This window comes from Eucyclogobius newberryi, unplaced genomic scaffold (assembly GCF_026437365.1).
Source record: "Eucyclogobius newberryi isolate DKJ021-1_F unplaced genomic scaffold, fEucNew1.0.hap1 SCAF_10, whole genome shotgun sequence".
In the NCBI taxonomy this organism is placed as follows: domain Eukaryota; kingdom Metazoa; phylum Chordata; class Actinopteri; order Gobiiformes; family Gobiidae; genus Eucyclogobius; species Eucyclogobius newberryi.
The window spans coordinates 22814690-22821744 of NW_027315724.1; positions in this window are offsets into that span (position 1 = coordinate 22814690).

Here is a 7055-nt window from a genome sequence, read left to right on the forward strand (position 1 = left end):
CGCGCCCCAATTGTCCTTTTATTGCGCCTACTGCTGAATCTGTGACGCTGTCACATCTTCTCCCCTTTGTTTTACCATCAAAAAGCAATTTTATTTTGAATTCTTGGCACAATGTGCCGCACAGACACCGTGACTCTTTGAATAAAAATGTGGATCACTTTTGATGGTCCACCCCTGAAGATGAGTCTCACCAAATTTCAGGTTAATAGGGCTGACGCCCTGAGAGGAGTTTGTGAAAGTATAAAGTGTAAACATGTTCTGGCGATTTCCCCATTGGAATAACATGGAAGGTTTCGGTCATCGTTACGGCAACGCCATAACAATTATGACATGGCTCTCATTGACTTTTTTGATGGGGATGCTAAATTGAGTTGTGTGTCAAATTTCATATAATTTCGCAAAACTAAACATTTAACCTCCATATAAAATCTGTAGGGGGCGCTGTGGCGCCAAATGAATTTATTTCACTTCAAGTGGGTTTAGGGCAAAGAGTTTAACAACTGATTCTAATTTGACGCAATTCGGACTTTATCTGCGCAAACGGCAGAAATTTTAAATATGGGAGATTTCTGAAATTCTAGCTACAGTTTGCGGCTTCGCCGCACAGAGACCGTGAGAGGTATCAATGTAATTTGGATAACTTTTGATGTCCCACTCCTCAGTAGCATTTTCACCAAATTTCAGCTTTTTAGAGCCAACGCCCTGGGAGGAGTTCGTAAAAGTACGACGTTTGGAAAAACTCCAAAATCATGTTTAGCCATTTTTGAAGCAATATGGCCGACATTTGGTTGGGCGGACGGCGTTGCCGTAATAATATTTTTTACTTCTCTTGTCACCATCTACCTCTGCGCTAAATTTCATGATTCTACGATCAGATTTTTTTTGGGTCATTTCCCATCTCTCAATGCATTTTTGGTACATTTGGGGGCGCTGACGCGCCAATTTTTTTTATTTTAGAAAAGGGAAATAGCCAGAATGTAGAGAGGCACGATTTTTAGAGGTGTGCAATTTTTTGTGACTTTTCGTCAATGTTCACTGGGTGAAAAATAGGGGGGTTGGTCCCGAGAAGAAGAAGAAGAAGAAGAAGAAGAAGAAGAAGAAGAAATATAGCCGCAAGCGGCAATGATCGGCCCTCGCCACGCCGCAAGAGGAGGGGGCGCTAACGCGCCCCAATTGTCCTTTTATTACGCCTACTGCTGAATCTGTGACGCTGTCACATCTTCTCCCCTTTGTTTTACCATCAAAAAGCAATTTTATTTAGAATTCTTGGCAAAATGTGCGGCTTTGCCGCACAGACACCGTGACTCTTTGAATAAAAATGTGGATAACTTTTGATGGTCCACCCCTGAAGATGAGTCTCACCAAATTTCAGGTTAATAGGGCTGACGCCCTAAGAGGAGTTTGTGAAAGTCTAAAGTGTAAACATGTTCTGGCGATTTCCCCATTGGAATAACATGGGAGGTTTTGGTCATCGTTACGGCAAAGCCATAACAATTATGACATGGGTCTCATTGACTTTTTTGATGGGGATGCCAAAATTGAGTTGTGTGTCAAATTTCATATAATTTCGCAAAACTAAATATTTAACCTCCATATAAAATCTGTAGGGGGCGCTGTGGTGCCAAATTAATTTATTTAACTTCAAGTAGGTTTAGGGCAAAGAGTTTAACAACTTATTCTAATTTGACGCAATTCGGACTTTATCTGCGCAAACGGCAGAAATGTTAAATTTGGGAGATTTCTGAAATTCTTGCTACAGTTTGCGGCTTCGCCGCACAGAGACCGTGACAGGTATCAATGTAATTTGGATAACTTTTGATGTCCCACTCCTCAGTAGCATTTTCACCAAATTTCAGCTTTTTAGGGCCAACGCCCTGGGAGGAGTTCGTAAAAGTACGACGTTTGGAAAAACTCCGAAGTCATGTTTAGCCATTTTTGAAGCAATATGGCCGACATTTGGTTGGGCGGACGGCGTTGCCGTAATAATATTTTTTACTTCTCTTGTCACCATCTACCTCTGCGCCAAATTTCATGATTCTACGATCAGATTTTTTTTGGGTCATTTCCCATCTCTCAATGCATTTTTGGTACATTTGGTGGCGCTGACGCGCCAATTTTTTTATTTTAGAAAAGGGAAATAGCCAGAATGTAGAGAGGCACGATTTTTAGAGGTGTGCAAATTTTTGTGACTTTTCGTCAATGTTCACTGGGTGAAAAATAGGGGGGTTGGTCCCGAGAAGAAGAAAGAAAGAAAGAAAGAAAGAATAATATTCCGATGCGAAAACAATGTTTCCCATTTTTCAAATATCATAAACTATAAATTTTCGGAAAGCGCTCGCGCTTTCCTACCTCATGGTGTGGGTCCCTGGTCACTGACGGGTACTTTCGATAATTTTGAGTGGGCTCCGCCCACTTTGTGTTTTTGGCCCTCTATACAGTAATAATGTTCAATTTTTGCATTACATGCTTATATGCACGGAACATGCAAGAGATGGGGAACGTATTCGTGAGCTACTTAGCGCAAATGAGTGCTTTATATGGGGATGACGACCGCGAAGCGGTCGTCATCCCAATGTAAAGTGCTCGTTTAGTGCGAATTTTTGCACGGGCTTCGCCCGTTTACAACGGTAATGTTCCATTTTCCTGCAACTAATTAGTATGCACGGGGCGTGCATGAGTGGAGGAGTGTGTTAGTGAGTGTTTGGAAGTGGGCGAGCGCTTCGCGCTCGATTTCGTGCGCACTACGTGCGCACTTTCGCAGCCGTGCTTCGCACGGCCTTACGAGATTAATAGGCCTCTCGCCAGCTTGTGGCGCTCGGGCCTAATAATATTCCGATGCGAAAACAATGTTTCCCATTTTTCAAATATCATAAACTATACATTTTCGGAAAGCGCTCGCGCTTTCCTACCTCATGGTGTGGGTCCCTGGTCACTGACGGGTACTTTCGTTAATTTTGAGTGGGCTCCGCCCACTTTGTGTTTTTGGCCCTCTATACAGTAATCATTTTTGCATTACATGCTTATATGCACGGAACATGCAAGAGATGGGGAACGTATTCGTGAGCTACTTAGGGCAAATGAGTGCTTTACATGGGGATGACGACCGCGAAGCGGTCGTCATCCCAATGTAAAGTGCTCGTTTAGTGCGCACTTTTGCACGGGCTTCGCCCGTTTACAACGGTAATGTTCCATTTTCCTACTACTAATTAGTATGCACGGGGCGTGCGTGAGTGAAGGAGTGCGTTAGTGAGTGTTTGGAAGTGGGCGAGCGCTTCGCGCTCGATTTCGTGCACACTACGTGCGCACTTTCGCAGCCGTGCTTCGCACGGCCTTACGAGATTAATAGGCCTCTCGCCAGCTTGTGGCGCTCGGGCCTAAAAATAAAAATAATAATATTTTTAGCAAAAACAATATAGCCGTTTCCACTATAACAACAAATTATACATCGTTTGAAAGCTCTAAGCCTTCCCGATGCCGCCATGGGGTGGAATCATCATTACGAGCGCTTACGCGCTCGTCACTCCCGAATTCCGTCGGGATGCCCCGCCCACTCCCCATAGACTTCCATTGATTTGAGCAGATACAAGCATGGCCCATGCCTGCGGCATAGATTCTCGCGTACGGGACGATGCCAGGAGGGTTTTTGGAGGAATGCAGCGCTTCGCGCTGCTGTTGTCAACAATTAGTGAATGGGCTACGCCCATTCACTAATTGTTGACTATTTCTGTCATAGCAGGAGTAAGTATGCATGATCTATGCCTTCGGCATGGGCTAGTTCACTGTACTTGCCAGGGGCGACGATGTTTGGTCAGACAGTTGCAACGCTGCCTTCGGCAGCGTTGCGGGAGCAATAGGCCCTCCGCCCTGCTGGGGCTCGGGCCTAATAATATTTTAGCAAAAACAATATAGCCGTTTCCACTATAACAACTAATTATACATCGTTTGAAAGCTCTAAGCCTTCCCGATGCCGCCATGGGGTGGAATCATCATTACGAGCGCTTACTCGCTCGTCACTCCCTATTCCGTTGGGATGCCCCGCCCACTCCCCATAGACTTCCATTGATTTGAGCAGATACAAGCATGACCCATGCCTGCGGCATGGATTCTCGCGTACGGGACGATGCCAGGAGGGTTTTTGGAGGAATGCAGCGCTTCACGCTGCTGTTGTCAACAATTAGTGAATGGGCTACGCCCATTCACTAATTGTTGACTATTTCTGTCATAGCAGGAGTAAGTATGCATGATCCATGCCTTCGGCATGGGCTAGTTCACTGTCCTTGCCAGGGGCGACGGGGTACCAAACATGCGGGCTGCGCCCGCATGTTTGGTCAGACAGTTGCAACGCTGCCGAAGCAGCGTTGCGGGAGCAATAGGCCCTCCGCCCTGCTGGGGCTCGGGCCTAAATATTCCGATGCGAAAACAATGTTTCCCATTTTCCAAATATCATAAACTATACATTTTCGGAAAGCGCTCGCGCTTTCCTACCTCATGGTGTGGGTCCCTGGTCACTGACGGGTACTTTCGTTAATTTTGAGTGGGCTCCGCCCACTTTGTGTTTTTGGCCCTCTATACAGTAATAATGTTCAATTTTTGCATTACATGCTTATATGCACGGAACATGCAAGAGATGGGGAATGTATTCGTGAGCTACTTAGCGCAAATGAGTGCTTTATATGGGGATGACGACCGCTTCGCGGTCGTCATCTCAATGTAAAGTGCTCGTTTAGTGCGCACTTTTGCACGGGCTTCGCCCGTTTACAACGGTAATGTTCCATTTTCCTACTACTAATTAGTATGCACGGGGCGTGCGTGAGTGAAGGAGTGCGTTAGTGAGTGTTTGGAAGTGGGCGAGCGCTTCGCGCTCGATTTCGTGCGCACTACGTGCGCACTTTCGCAGCCGTGCTTCGCACGGCCTTACGAGATTAATAGGCCTCTCGCCAGCTTGTGGCGCTCGGGCCTAATTAACATAAGATCAAGAGATTTATTTGAGAAAGCAAAAACGCATCCTGCAATTGTTTTTCATCAACTTAACTGAATATTTTGGTTGTTTTTGTTGTTGTATTAAAATTTCATGAGATGAGACCTATATTTGACAAAACTATACTGATACCACCTCAGATGTTAAGGGACTCAAAAATGTCAATTGTCGATTGCGTTTATATTGGTTTTATTTGGACTAACATAAATGTGGTGGATTGCTGTATACACATGGTTACATAATGTTCATATGAATAATGTTCTTTTGCACATTTTGATGGCTTAAACCAATGTTATTTGTACGCTTCAGATGTAAATACATGTTCTGGTGGCTAGTTGTGTTTTTGCTCATACTTGGAGCATTCATTGGTGCTCAAATCATTATGAATATATACATATCATATACAAATGTGAAATGTGTTGGTTATTATGTGACCTTTGTTTCAATTTTCTTTATGTGGCTCTTGCGTATGTGTTTGATAGAGTTTGTCAGAGAGCTTGCCCTACATTGTAATCCCAGTATTTAAAACAGTAACCTGCGCGTGAAGGTGGATGAGTTGGTAATTGCGGCATCGTTTGATAAACATGGACATGAATGTATGTTTTCTCTCCAGAAGTCAACAGTGCATAGCAGCGCTCCACTAATAGGAAGAGTGGCTCTGCATATACGCAATGTGTTGCTGTGCAGGAGAGCACCACTGTACCACTTTGACTGTCTGTGGGCCCGTGCATGAGTTTGAGCATTCATGAAGAACTGTGAGTTATTCATGCGGACGTGAGTTTTCATGTTTGCACATTTCTATTTATTGAAACATGCATCACTGACAGGTACAAGACCAAAAGAAAAGATTGGCTTAAAAAACCTCTGCAATTAATGAGAAGTTTAGTTTATTATATGTTAAAAAAAACAAAAACATGGTGAAAAGGCGAGCGACAGAAACAGTGAAAGACAGAGGAGTGTTCTCTGGGGAGCGGCACACAGCGACCAAGAGACATTCTGCCACCATAAGCATGTTTAAATTTTGAACAGGCACTTAAGAGGGACAGCACAGAAATGCACATTTCTCCAAGAGGTTTGGTGCAGGCACTTGTGGGCAAAGCAGGGATTTTTCTGTGTGTAAGAGCCACAAGGTATTTAAAATAGCAGGAGAGACAGAGGAGCTGGAGTGGAGGAGGGGAGGGACAGGGAGAGGGAGAGGGACAGGGACAGGGAGAGGGACAGGGAGAGTGACAGGGACAGGGACAGGGAGAGGGACAGGGATAGGGAGAGGGGACCGGGAGAGGGAGAAGGACAGGGACAGGGAGAGGGACAGGGACAGGGACAGGGAGAGGGACAGGGACTGGGACAGGGAGAGGGGACAGGGACAGGGAGAGGGACAGGGAGAGGGACAGGGAGAGTGACAGGGACAGGGAGAGGGACAGGGAGAGTGACAGGGACAGGGAAGTGACAGGGATAGGGAGAGGGACCGGGAGAGGGAGAAGGACAGGGAGAGGGACAGGGAGAGGGACAGGGAGAGGGACAGGGACTGGGACAGGGAGAGGGACAGGGAGAGGGACAGGGACAGGGATAGGGAGAGGGACCGGGAGAGGGACAGGGAGAGGGAGAAGGACAGGGACAGGGACAGGGATAGGGAGAGGGAGAGGGACAGGGACAAGGAGAGGGAGAGGGAGAGGGACAGGGAGAGGGAGAGGGAGAGGGACAGGGAGAGGGAGCGGGACAGGGACAGGGAGAGGGACTGGACAGGGAGAGGCAGAGGGACTGGGAGAGGGACAGGGAGAGGGACAGGGACAGGGAGAGGGACAGGGAGAAGGAGAGGGAGAGGGACTGGGACAGGGAGAGGGAGAGGGACAGGGAGAGGGACAGGGACAGGGACAGGGAGAGGGAGAGGGACTGGGACAGGGAGAGGGACTGGGACAGGGAGACGGACAGGGACCAGGGACAGGGACGGGGAGAGGGACAGGGACAGGGAGAGGGACTGGGAGAGGGACAGGGACAGGGAGAGGGACTGGACAGGGAGAGGGACAGGGAGAGGGACTGGGACAGGGAGAGGGAGAGGGACAGGGAGAGGGACAGGGAC